This window comes from Euprymna scolopes, chromosome 7, assembly GCF_053919585.1.
Source record: "Euprymna scolopes isolate OS-2025 chromosome 7, ASM5391958v1, whole genome shotgun sequence".
Taxonomy (NCBI): domain Eukaryota; kingdom Metazoa; phylum Mollusca; class Cephalopoda; order Sepiida; family Sepiolidae; genus Euprymna; species Euprymna scolopes.
This window is the reverse complement of record NC_136488.1, coordinates 171,688,798-171,703,274: the sequence shown is the minus strand read 5'-3', so window position 1 is coordinate 171,703,274 and position 14,477 is coordinate 171,688,798. Positions and strand designations below refer to the sequence as shown.

At 33.9% G+C, this 14,477-nt stretch overlaps 3 non-coding genes across 3 annotated transcripts; all 3 read right to left on the bottom strand.

The window, feature by feature from the left end:
- Positions 1-862: 862 nt before the first annotated feature.
- Trnaq-uug (transfer RNA glutamine (anticodon UUG)) lies at positions 863-934 on the bottom strand. The gene has a single exon. It is a non-coding gene; the product is annotated as a tRNA-Gln (tRNA).
- Positions 935-7,267: 6,333 nt separating this feature from the next.
- On the bottom strand, positions 7,268-7,349 carry Trnas-aga (transfer RNA serine (anticodon AGA)). The gene has a single exon. It is a non-coding gene; the product is annotated as a tRNA-Ser (tRNA).
- Positions 7,350-9,630: 2,281 nt separating this feature from the next.
- Positions 9,631-9,702, bottom strand: Trnaq-uug (transfer RNA glutamine (anticodon UUG)). Its single transcript has one exon. It is a non-coding gene; the product is annotated as a tRNA-Gln (tRNA).
- Positions 9,703-14,477: the final 4,775 nt, after the last annotated feature.

Below are 14,477 nucleotides of genomic sequence, written 5' to 3'. Positions count from 1 at the left end.
CTTTCTTAACAACCTCTCAAGAATTAGAGATCAAAATCAGTTTTTAATGGCTACGGTTTGCTATTAGTGGCAGCAGTAATTGAAACAGTCCTTTTCAGAGTTAACAAAATTTTACTCATTGCATGTCAAACATCTCTTTTCAGGATTAACTAACACAAATTACTTGGACGAAAACTAATGTTGAAGATCAACGAATTTTTCAAACTCACACATTTTTATTGTCATCAAAATGTTTCAATCAAATTGGGAACTAATCGCAATTCACTAGGAGGAAGCTTCACATGCCTCCTCGCAGTTTCTTTATCCGCAATACATATTAGTCTCCATTACTCTGTAGAGAACTTACTGTTGATTATATAAAATTATTTTTATATATAATAGCTTGAATTTAAGTTTAAAATGAAAAATTCTAGTGTCATAGTTCAGTTGTGCTTTAAACAGAAACATTCATTCTGGATGAACCCCTGTCATATTCAAGAACCTACTGTTGATTTTATATGCCTGGCTTTTCGGCTTGTGTGGTAATAAAACTTATCAAATGCACTTGTGATGTTAGGCTGTATAAGGTGTGAACGTTAGATAAAATCGGCTGTTTTTGCTTTCATCGGATTTTTTCGATTATCGATACTTATCGAAGACATTCGATACAAAACCTATATAAGAACACGGTCATAAACATAAAGTACATGTGTGTGAAACTTCATAAAAACTGGCCCAGCCGTTCCGGAATCCATAGGAAATATAAATACACAAACAGATAAAGTTCATTTTCCATTATAGTAGAATAATACAGACAGACAGGCAAAATCAATTCAAAATATAGAATGTATAACAAAGTCAAAATATAAAATAATAGTACTCAAGGTCCTACCGAGATTTGAACTCGGATCGCTGGATTCAAAGTCCAGAGTGCTAACCATTACACCATAGAACCACTACATATCAAACCAAATTGATAAACTTTGTAATTCGTTTTCACGTGTATTTTAATATTCTTTATATGTCTTTATTTTTAAAGAACATTTCATAATTAAATTTTTTTTTCCAAATATCAAAATGCAACATTAATGAAATCAGTTTATTTTAAATGCATTATTGCTTAAACACGGTGTTTCCTCATACATGTCATTTTATCGGAAAGGCGACACTTACTAACACATTTTTTTAAAGATTATGACATGCTGAAATATGAACAAATGTGAATATGAAATCTGAACAAATGTCGAACGAAATAAATGTTTGATCAGACACAAAATTTGAATTATGTTGTGAAACAAATAGTTTAGTACAAGTGAATTAAAAAGCAAGTAAATGACGATTTTAAAAGTTTTCGGGTATGCTGAAAAAGAATATCGCATTTAAATTTTCCGTAAACAAGTAGTTTTCCGGATAATTAGCAATGTAATTCTTTGTTATAAATGGTGGCCACTGTCGTGCACGCGCGCTAGAAATGTGCACGCTTGTGCGTACAACAATGGCCACTACTTATATCTTAAAGGAGGACATTGCTTGATATCCAGAAAACTACTTATTTGCGGAAAATTTATATTCGATATTCGTTTTAAGCATACCCGACAATATAGAAAAGTCGGTTTTTTAAAGGAAAATGTTAAGGTAGAAACCAAGTAAAAATTGAACAAAAAGCTAAAGTACAGAATGTCATGGAACAAAAAATGTCATATTCCAAAAATCACCTAAATTGATCACGTATTATTTTTTCGTGTGTGTGTGTGTGTGTGTGTGTGTGTGTGTGTGTGTGTGTGTGTGTGTGTGTGTGTGTGTGTCTGTGTCTGTGTCTGTGTTTGAAGTAAGGAAAACAAATTTTATGTCTTTTGGTGTGTGTATGTTTTAACTATGGACTGTTTAAATTATCGCCTTATCAACCAGATAAAAACATCAAAGTTCAAGCAGAGTAGGTCCTCCCACTTTTCGCCAAAATATTTGAGACCTTGATTATTATGCTCTAGTCCATCACCTTACAGATTCTAAACTTCAGACTGACCAACACTATGGATTTAGACAAACCCGTTCCACAGCAGACATCCTCACTGTAATCTCTGAACGTATATACCACTCACTGGACAAAGCGGGAGAGGGCAGAGCGGTAGCTCTAGATATATCTAAGGTTTTATACAGGGTATGGCATGAGGGTCTCCTCAGGAAAATTAGATGATACGGTATCACTGGTAGAATACTTAACATAATTAAATCCTCCTTAGATAAGAGAAAAATCCAGACTGTCCTCGACGGTCGTACGTCTAAACAATATGATATAAATGTGGGAGTGCCCCAGGGGTCTATCCTTGGACCTCTACTCTTCCTGATATTCATAAATGACCTCCCCGACAAAATTGCCTCTGAGATGGGTATATATGCTGATGACACCACACTCTATCGCAGGCACGACAGGAAAACAAATGAACACACATCTAAAGAAATGGCAGATACACTAGAGGATGACCTCCAATCTGTAGTGGAATAGGGACAAACATGGATGGTCACGTCCAATGCCGCCAATACTAAACTAGTTTCATTCAATAATTACAAGAAACTTTCTCTACCACCTATAGCAATGGCCAACGACTCTTTATCTGAGAGTACATCTTTCAAACTCCTTGGCTTAACGTTCACAGGAAACATGAGTTGGAACAATTACATTGAAGGCATTGCCAGGGCCGCTGCAAGGAAGGTGGAATCTCTCTACCGTGCTAGAAAACTTCTAACACCCGAAAGTATCCTGTGCCTCTATAAGGCCACCATTCGCCCATGTATGGTGTATTGCTGTCATATTTGGGCTGGTGCATCTGCTACTAGTCTCTCGCCCCTTGACAAGGTTCAAAAGAGAGTCGCAAATCTGATAGACCCTGAACTGGCATCTAAGCTTCAGCCTCTGTCCCATCGACGAAACGTTGCGTCCCTCTGCCTGTTCTTCAAGTATTTTAATGGTGAATGCTCTTACGAACTGCAAGCACTTGTGCCCCCGCGACGTGAACACCCTCGACCAACCCGACAGGCTACTAACTCATACCCCCACACAGTAGAGATCCCTAGATGTAAAAGATCTTTCTACTCCAGTAGTTTCTTCCCCGGAACCGCTAGACTTTGGAATTCCATTCCAGGTCCCTGCTTCCCCAAGTGTACTGACTTGCAGAAGTTCAAGTGCAGCGTCAACCGACATCATGCTGCTCAAATCCCTAGATAGTATCCCCCTACACCAACGTGGCGATGTGCCTTGTTTGGGGTGAAATTGTAATTAAAAAATTTTTTAAAAATTTATGAGGAAGCAAGAACGATTTCTTGCTACGTCACCTTTAAAATTCATCATTGATTTCCTCTTCCTTAACGACCTCTCAAGAATTAGAGTTCAAAATCAGTTTTTAATGCTACTGTTTGCTATTAGTGGTTAAAATCGTAATAAAAAATAATAATTTTCTATAAAAAGTAATAACTCCCTGTTTAATTTACGTGATTTGGGAAAAATGACATTTTTATTCCCTGACAGGTGGGTACATCATAAAGATATTTCCGTATTTTTTAATTGGTTTGAATCTGAACTTGTGCAATATCTTGTAATTGAACATAACACGGTAGTTTAACTTTCAAATACGCCGTTAGAGGGCGTTCGCGTTCCTCAATTGAAGTATAGAAGCACAAAATAGAAACAATGCATCCGTTTTTCTCCAAAACTGCTAACTTATATATTTGGCCAAAATATTAAGATGTTTTGTGTTTATATATTTATGTTTTACAATTTATTTATTAACAGAAACATGAAAAAACAATGAATGTGTTGTGAAATGTTGTTTTGAAGTCGTAACCTTTTTTATCCATTTTTATTTATTTTTGGCAAACTATTTAGATATTGTAAAAATTTATTTATTTACGAAAACATGAAAAAACAATGAACGTATAGTATTTTTACAGTTTTAACGATTACAAAAATGTGAATGCGCAAGAGAAAAATAGTTCATATTTGATTATTTCACATGTATTAAAAAATATATTAAACTCACACAATATAATATGTACGAATCTAGTTGATGATATTGGCGAAGAATTAAATCGGCGACGCCACAGTTTTGGAGAAAAGCGGAGGTATTGTTTCCATTTTGTGCTTTTATACCTCAATTGAGGGACGCAGGCGCCCTTTAACGACGTGGTTGAAGTTAAGCAACCGCTCAATTACCCAATATTTTTACAAATATATTGTTTAAAATAAATAATTTTAATATAACTCACTTCAAATGTTTCCTTTCAATTTACTTCTCCTACGTTCCCTTTTTATATCGACTACCTGCCATGTTGGATCTATGCCAGTATGTTGACTAATTTACTCATTTAAAAAGTGTCATACCTATCCAATGGTAAGAAAACAGAAATATAAATACAAAGATGTAAATTTCCAAATACATAGTTTGATATATAGATGTACATATACATACGTATACGTAGATGCATACACATACATATATACACACGTTAGTTTAAAGCAGCACCTTTAGTCTCACAAAAAAATAGAAGAAATCTTTTATATTGAGTAAAGTTATAGCGGTAGGTTTAAGCGGTGAGCTAAGTAATTTCGAATTGGTTATATTTGTATTTTTCTTATGTTTACATTGGGAAATAAGTTCGCTGTTGGAATTAATTAAGTTACTACTTTGCGAAAAGTGATTATACTTATAGCTTCAGATATGCAAAGGTGACAAGACTTAGTACCTAGAGTGTAACTTTCATAGCTGTAGTTTCTGAGTGTATTTACCGTTCATTGGACAAAACAGGGGAGGGTAGAGCGGTAGCCTTTGATATATCTAAGGCTTTTGACAGGGTATGGCACGATGGTCTTCTAAGGAAAATTAGTTCATATGGAATCACTGGAAGAATTCATAATGTAATTAAATCCTTCTTTTTCATTAAATTAGCTGAGGAAGTTCCCTGGTTATTATCAGTGATTTCATTATTTAAGGAAAAATTGTTGTTAGATTTTCTAACCTTTATAAATGTTGAAGTGCGCCAATATAAGTGTATATTTTACTTGGCATTTGTCTTGTGTTATGTGCATTTCTGTTAGGATTTTTTTTTACAAGGTGGTAACCATTTATCAAGGCCCGGAAGCCACTCAGGGATAAGGGTTATTGCACTACAGTACGTTAGTGTGAGCGTTTAATAAAAGTGTTTACTTAAGTGGGCGGTTCATCAGGAATTTGTTTACGTTGGACTTGAAGACATAAGGGGGAGGTTCATCAAGAATTTGTTTATGTTGGACTTGAAGACATCCAGGTTGTAGTCAGGTGGGAAGTAGGCAGATAGAACAGGGTTCCACAGGCGTGCAGTTCTAAGAAAGAAGCTTTGTTCATGGAATTTACGTTTTGATTTAGGCACAGATAAAGAGTGGGGAAAATTTTTGACATTGGTTTCAGCTAGACGGGTGTTTTTCGTGAAAGATTGGCGAGGGGCGGACCAGAGATTGGAGCTCAGACGAGCACCTGTCATGGAAATAACGATAAAACAAAGACAGGCTCGCAACGTCTCTTCTGTGGAAGAGAGGTTGCAGGGAAGAGAAAAGGGCATCCCCCACTAAACCACGAAGTCTATTTTGTACTCTGTCAAAGCAGGATATGCTGTTTTTAGCAGCTCCTGCCCAGATATGGCAACAGTATTCCATCCTTGGACGTACTTGGATTTTATATAGATAGAAAATTGCATCAGCAGTGAGATATCTTCTGGACTGGTAGAAGGATCACACCATTTTTCCAGCTAATTTGGCAACAGATTTTATGTATGTGTTCCATTTCAGATCAGGAGTAAAGGTCAAACCCAGAAACTTGTCAAAACATAGAGCCTCCCCAAGACGAGAGCCGTTAATTTCAATTGATGCCAGATGGGGATCAGAGCGTTAATGATGTAAAGATAGAAGCTTGGTTTTAGATGCATTAAAAGTAACCAGCCACCTCTTTCCCCACTCTCCACGCGTTCAAGATCAGAGGAGAGAGAATCAGAGAGAACTTTGTCATTTACGGCGTTTGATGTGTTGCCATAGATGGTCGTGTCATCAGCATAGATGCCAACGAATGATTTAAGTATGTGTTTAGGGAGATCATTGATGTAGATCAGGAAGAGAGTTGGGTCTAGGATGGACCCCTGAGGGACTCCAGCATTAATACTGTGGGTCTCTGATTTCTGCCCATCAACTGCTACTCTTATGAGCCTATCAGAGAGAAATGATTTAATTATTGAGAAAACATTTCCAGTTATACCGTAGCTGGAAATCTTGTGAAGTAGGCCCTTATGCCATACCTTGTCAAAGGCCTTGGATATGTCGAGCAATTGTCCTAGAAAGGAAGCCTTTGTCAAGAGATTCACTAATCCTATGAGATATAACTGTTAACACATCTGCTGTAGATCTAGCAGAACGGAAACCATATTGCATGTCACTAAGAAAGTTGTTTCTGCTGAAGTGGTTGACTACTTCTTTATTTAATATGGATTCCAGCAACTTACTCATGACTTACACAGGAGACTTATTGGTCTGTACTGAGAGGGAGATGACCAGAATTCTTAAATACAGGGCATACTGATGAGGTTTTCCAGTGTGTTGGAAAGCACTTCTCCTTAAGGCAACGCTTAAACAGTTTGGTAAGTATGGGGGCAAGTTCTGGTTGAAGCTTTTTCAACACTATAATTGGAATGCCGTCAGAGCCAGTTACTTTACTGGAATCAAGGTTCTTGATTAGCTTGGCGACCTCACGCACATATATTTGTATGTTGCATAGTATGTTTTTTATAGGAGGATATATGGGGAATTGATGGCCTTCGTCGCATAGGGTAGAATTAGCTGCAAAGTTATTTGCAAATAGTTTGGCTTTCTCTGATGCTAACGAGATGACCTCAGGTCCATTGACGATGGTTAGGATAGAACGCACCCTTCTGTTCAGGATCTGTTTGCTATTTGCCAAAACTGGTGGGAATCCAGCCGCTGCTCAGCTACTTTGGATTAAACGAACTGAGCATATAGCTTTATATATTACATTATTTATTTGTTTTGTTTATTTATTTATGTATTAATTTATTTAATTCAAAATGGCTCTGTTTAAATTTATAAATCAGTTTTGGCATCTCATCCGCGCAACAGAAAAATGATGGCCACAAATGTAAATGTATGCAAGCAATTTAATTTCCAACCCGGCTACGTTCGACTACTTTCCTATTTTTTTTTTTTTTTTTTTTTTTTTTTTTTTACTCAGCGACAGTAAAAAGTATAAAATTAATCCGTCGCCGATAGGATTCGAACCTATGCGGGGAGACCCCAATGGCTTTCTAGGTCATCGCCTTAACCACTCGGCCACGACGACGCCCATCGTTAATTAGTACTAAATACACAGCTTTCAATGCGCGCCTATTCATGTATCGTCTGCGGAGTTCAAATTGCTAGCCAATCTGATAAGCTACAATTACAATACAGTCAGTCGATGTTGTCGTGATATTAATGGTGTCCAAAATATTTCAATGATACCCATTCACACTGAACGTCCACAGAATGCCTAGCAGCAATATATGTAATCTTACATAGGCTGACATATATTCGCTCGGTTTCTAATTGTATTTTCTATCATTTTTTCGTTTCGATTCATTTTCTTAAACTTAACGTATTCAACAGCGCATAAGCCGTCATTGACCTTTTGCAAATATACCGATAAACATTCGTTGCTTTTAGAACCCAATAAACATTTTACGGTAATATCCATTGAAAGTGGTCGGTGGTTCTGGTTCTATGAGAACCAAATTAAATGTGTATGTCTCGTCTAAATAACTAACGATAATTCTTTGATATGGCCGACCAGACGGGTGATCAAAAAGTCAGATCGAGCGTACCGCGTACTGGAAAACGAAATAAGACTAACGAAATGAGACCAAATTGACAACTCGGAAATTCTAAAAGAAACAATTTAAACAAATTTTATTTTCTACTTAGGTAGAATAAATGCAACAACAACAAAAGAAAACATGGAAAATAATTATAATTAATTTTTTTTTCAAATGTTTTTTTAATTATTATTTTTCAAATGTTTTTTTAATTATTATTTTTCAAATGTTTTTTAATTTTCTTTTGTTTTTCAATGATTTTTATGTAGAATAAATGCACGCGATGCAGCAAAGGAGTTTGCCGAATTTATTGGTTCCCACTCGCTCTCTCCACATAAATCCATCAAGATAGGAACTAAACAGATTTCCCGAAGTTCCGGATCTCATTTCGTTTTCCGGTACGCTCTATCTGACTTTTTGATCACCCGTCTGGTCCGCCATATTAAATATTTATCGTTAGTTATTTAGACGAGACATACACATTTAAATCATGATTTTCTCTAGTTCAGATGAGTGCAGTAAATAAACTTTTAACTCGATATGACCCCTAATGTACTAATGTATAACATAAGACACAGAAAAGAAACATTTATAATGCGTACACAGCTTTATTTTCTCATAGAACCACCGACCGCTTTCAATGGATATTACCCATTTTACATTAAATAAAAACATTAAAACAATTATCCAGATAGGTAGAAAATTAACTTATCTTGCCTTTGATAACATTTATTTGTTATATATTTGTTTTGGTTTTTTGTTGGGTTTTTTTTGGGGGGGGGGGTTACACCTTTTTCGAATCCATGTGTACAGTAAAACAAACCCGGGGTTTGTATTACTGCACACATAGATTCGAAAAAGTTGTCAAAAAACAAATATATAACAAATAAATGTTATCAAAGGCAAAATAAGTTACTTTTCTACCAAACTGGATATATTTTTCGTGTTTTTATTCAATGTAACATGTTTATTCAGCTCGAAAAACTTGCAGTGTTTACCGATGTATTCGAAAATTTGAAATGGCGCCCGACTTTCTCTTTAACACGGTAAGTTTGGGAAAAGGTGTTATAAATAAAAAAAAACTAGACAAAATACTGTTGGAAACTCGCTCAATATATGTTACCGTGACATAGGTTGGCATATATTCGGTGGTTTTTAAATAGTATTTTGTCTGGTTTATTATTTATAACACCTTTTCCCAAATTTACCGTGTTAAAGAGAGAGTCGGGTGCCATTTTGAATTTTCCAATACATCGGTAAACACTGTATGTTTTTCGAGCTGAATAAACATGTTACATTGAATAAAAACACGAAAATTATATCCAGTTTGGCAGAAAAATAAATTATTTTGCCTTTGATAACATTTATTTGTTATATATTTGTTTTTTGACAACTTTATCGGATCTGTGTGTACAGTAATACGAATTATGACTACAAAAATATTTGGGAAACCTATTTCAATTATACACTTTTTCGATTCATGCGACGTGATGATACAGCATACAATGAAAACAGCATTTGAAAAAGTCCGGAGATTGCAACGGCCGAAAACATGTAAATAAATAAACGTTTCTGCATCTCAGAAAAATCATTAAATAATATTTTCAGGCGACGATTGTTACATAAAATTTACGCGCAAATATTACTTTTATTAACCGCAAGGAAATTTTTTTTTTTTTTTTTTTTTTTAATAAAAATATAACCATTTTCTACAATTTCGTCTTTATTCAATCTTGGGGGGGGGGGGACATCCAAAAGCAATTAAATATCAGGTTCTACCGAGATTTGAACTCAGATCGCTGGATTCAAAGTCCAGAGTGCTAACCATTACACCATAGAACCCCTGAAAGTAACAAGAAATTGATAAACTTTTTAAATCGTTTACACGTGTATTCAATAATCTTTATATGTTTTTATTGTTTAAAGAACATTTGATAATTAAAATCCATTTTTAAATATCAAAATGCAACATTAATGAAATCAGATAGAAAATGTTTTTTTAATGCATTATTGGTTAAACACGTTGTTTCCTGATACATGTCATTTTATCGGAAAAGCCAACATTAATAACACATTTTTTTTACTTTATGACATGCTGAAATATAAAAAAAAAAAAAATGTGAACATGAAATATGAACAAATGTGGAACGAAATAAATTTTGGATCAAATACAAAATTTGAATCATGTTGTGAAACTAATATTTTGGTGCAAGTCTATTTTTTTTTTTAATAGACTTGCACCATATTTCGTTCCACATTTGTTCATATTTCATGTTCACATGTAGGTAAATTTTTACTTATTTTTCAGCTTAGCATTTTCATCTAAAATGACGATTTTTGAAGGTTTACGGGTATGCTGAAAAGCCTGAAAACGTATATCGCATTTCAATTTTCCCTAAATGAGTAGTTTTCCTAATATTTAGCAATGTAATTCTTTATGTTACAAATGGTGGCCACTGTCGTGCAGTGCACGCGCGCAAAAAATATGCGTGCTTGCGCGTACAACAATGGCCACCACTTATAACAAAGTGTGATATTGCTTCATATCCAGAAAACTACTTTTATTTCGGAAAATTCATATGCGATATTCGTTTTCAGCATACCCAACAACCTAGAAAGGTCGGCTTTTTAAAGGAAGATGTTAAGGTGGAAACCAAGTAAAAATTTACCAAAAAACAAAAGTACAGAATGTCATGGAACAAAAGATATCATATTCCTAAAATCACGTAAATTGATCACGTATTATTTTTTGGTATGTGTGTGTGTGTGTGTGTGTGTGTGTGTGTGTGTGTGTGTGTGTGTGTGTGTTTTACTAAAAAAAAAACAAATTTTATGAGGAAGCAAGGACGATATCTCGCCCCGCCATATTTAAAATTCATCGTGGATTACTTCCTTCTTAATGACTTCTCTAGAATTAGAAATCAAAATCAGTTTGTAATGACAACGATTTGCTATTAATAGTTTAAAATGTAAAGAAAATGATTTTCTAGAAAATAACTACCTGTTCAATTTACGTGAGTTTTGGAATATTACATTTTTGTTCTCTGACAGGTGGGTACATTATAAAGATTTTTTCGTATTTTTTTGATTGGGTTGAATTCTGAAGTTGCGCCAATATTTGGTAATTGAACGTAACACGGTAGCTTAACTTTCAAACACGCCGTTAGAGGGCGTTCGCGTTCCTCAATTGAAGTATGGAAGCACAAAATAGAAACAATGCCTCTGTTTTTCTCCAAAACTGCTAACTTATATATTTGGCCAAAATATTAAGATGTTTTGTGTTCATAAATTTCCTTTCCTTTTATTTTAATGGTGTGTGGCTTCGTCCGTTATGTATTTTCTTCAAAATCATTATCGAAGTTATTACAACATAATAAATCTATATATATATATATATATATATATATATATATATATATATATATATATATATATATATTATAAAATTAACTTGTCTGTCTGCGAAACGAGCTCTACTTTATGACTGTCAATTTTTGGTCTGCAGACTTGAAACTTGATATTTGAGGTATTCGGACCTATGAAACCAAATCGATTCCTTTCTCTTTTTTTGCCGATAAAAATAGCTGCTAAGAGGTCAAATTAAAAAAAAAACTGAAACTTGGCAGGCGTAAGTCAACTTAATATGTATCCTCTACGCATGTGAAAATATAAATTTATACGTTTAATTGTGTTAATTTTTTAAGTTTTTATATACATGTGTCCTTAGGTCAGATGGTAGTAATTATCACTTAAATGTTTTACTTTCGATTCTAGGTGATATTTTTTAAACGTTTGAAATCACTATTATTGTTATGTTTGCAGGTTGAACCAAATAACGTATAAGGCAATACAAATGAAGACTCAACAAACAAAAGTAGATCAATAAGAAGTGTATTAGGAAAAGTATATTTACAGTATATTTACATAATGGTTGTCTTAGCTGGAGAACATATCTACTCTCGGCTCGGCCTTCGGTGGCTTCTGGTTAACACACACTCAGACTAACCGAGTCTTGTTATTTATGTGTAATATTATCCACATATGTAAATGAGTGGGTGCCACCACAACAATTATATATTAGGTACAATATCACAATAAATAGAAAATGTGTTCTATAATAATAAATACAAAATCTGCATAAATTAAAATATCATATTTATACGTATTTTACAATTAGGCAACGAATGTATGTAAAAGTGGCCTTGTCTGTCTGTCTGTCTGTCTGTCTGTTTGTCTGTCTGCATAACGGTCTCTACCAAACTAATCTGTCAATTTTTGATATACAGACTTGAAACTTGATATATATGGTATACGGACCTGTAGAACAAAATCAATTTGATTTTTAGCAGAAAAAATAGCTGTTATGGAATAAACATTCAAAAATTGGAATTTAGCAGGTGTAGTTCTAGCTTAGTGTGTATGCTCTACGCATGCGCAAATCCACATTTGTACGTTTAATTGTGTTAATTTGTTAAGTTTTGATATGCATGTGTCGTTAGCTGATATTTGAAGGAATACTGCTCTAGAGATCTAAATATGTTTTAGCTATCATCTAATGGTACTTAAATCATATTTTATTTTAAAAAAACATTTGAAATCACAAGTATATAATTGGTACAATTATACATATATATACATATATGCATATATATATATATATATATATATATATATATATATATATATATATATATATATAGTGGAAATGGTAATTAATAAAAACTGAAGAAAGTGCTCAATACTGTTGTAGAGCAAATATGCGTTTTAGTTTTTATTTTTTATTTTATTATTTCTGTAAAAGTCTGAGGATGCTACAGACGGCCAAAAAAAAACGGCCAAGTAGCTGAAACAATAATGTAACTTAACAGAAAGATGCAGTAATAAAAAATAAAACGTATATATATATATATATATATGTATATATATATATATATATATATATATATATATATATAAAGCTGTGTGTGTGTGTGTGTGTGTGTGTGTGTGGTCACGAATAGGCTCCTATATGGTTGGACTATTTTAAAAAACTGATTACATATAATGATAGAAGATGTATCGAGACACAGGAATGGGTATATTTGATCTGGCAGAACGGTGGTTCATTAAAATTGTGGGGTATACGTACGCGCCTGGTCCACAAAGTATGGAAATAAAAACTTTAAAAATTAAAAAAAGACGTTTACAAGTGTTTTTGATATAGATGTACATAATAATACTTTGATAAGTATATTTTAATTTAAATAGGGATGGTATAATAAAATTGTGGGGTCTGCGTTCGCGCCTGGCCTCCATAGAATGGAAATAGGCACAAACTTTAATAAAGACTTTTCATATCTATCTGCATAAGTATACTTTGATAATTATGCTTCAGTTTGAAAAAATATGGTATAATAAAATTATGGGGTGTTCGTTCCTACCTGACCTCCATAGAATGGAAATATGTCACAAAGTTTAACAAGTTTTTTTTATATAGATCTACAGAATATTGTGATAAGTGTTTCAGTGTGAACAGGTATGGTATAATAAATTATGGGGTTTATCTATTTTATTTTTACTTTCATGATATTTTGCTTTGGTTTTGATACCCCCAAATTCGAAGCTATCTCTTTACAACCGTTCCTTTTCATAACCCATCATACTTTCATGAATCAGAATCCATTTTCTGTAGGCTGTTTTTGAACCTAGTCAACGACGGGTACTTTTGCTAGTATATATAGCTGATTTATTTTAACGTTCTCCTAACGTCATTTTTTGTTCTATATTTCGCGGTATCACGTGGCAAACTCTGTAGCAGCTTTTCCAATTTTGAACACTCTTCCGCTGTCTTCTCTTGAAAAAGGACTAATAGGTCTGAAATATATTGAGATTTATAACACCATTGAATACAACAGAAAAAAAAAATTTACTGTTGTTTAGAGTTAAAATTTGTGTGAAAAAGAAAAAACAAACAACAAAAAAAAGAAATTTATTTCTTTTGTTTTCATTTAATTTTACTCTATATAAAAAAAAAAATCTCGCATTGTTCTTGGCTTTTAATTTTACCTTATAATTTTCTTCAACAATGCTTCAAGCAAACTACAATCTACTTATATCCCTCAGTCTCAGCCAGAGTTTGCACTTATGAAGAGCATCTTCAAAACTACGGAAAAACGCGCTAGAGTCAACTGCCAAATCTACTTTTTGAAAAAATGCCGTAAAAACAAAATTATTCCTAACACAATCAGGAACATAAATCTGCCAACATGTTTCCGTTTTCTACACACTTCACGACAATTTATATATGACTATTGCTTCAAAATAATCATTAAGCAACACCACCGGACTCTACATGGACATATTAATTCAGTCAAGAACCTCCGGAATTCCCTCACTTCATCTACCCCTAACGGTCATTCGCTAAACAACATCCAATCTCTGATCGACCGCGCATACCATTCCAGCTTCAACAATGAACAGAAACGTCTCATACGCAAATTTACTTGGCTTAAACAGAAAACTAATAAACCGGTCTACAACAGACACATACATAATTCACAGGATTCTTCCACTGACAAGTCCCTTAAAGATCATCTTCTCGTAACTGACCTCACTAACTCTCTTTCCACCACTGAAAC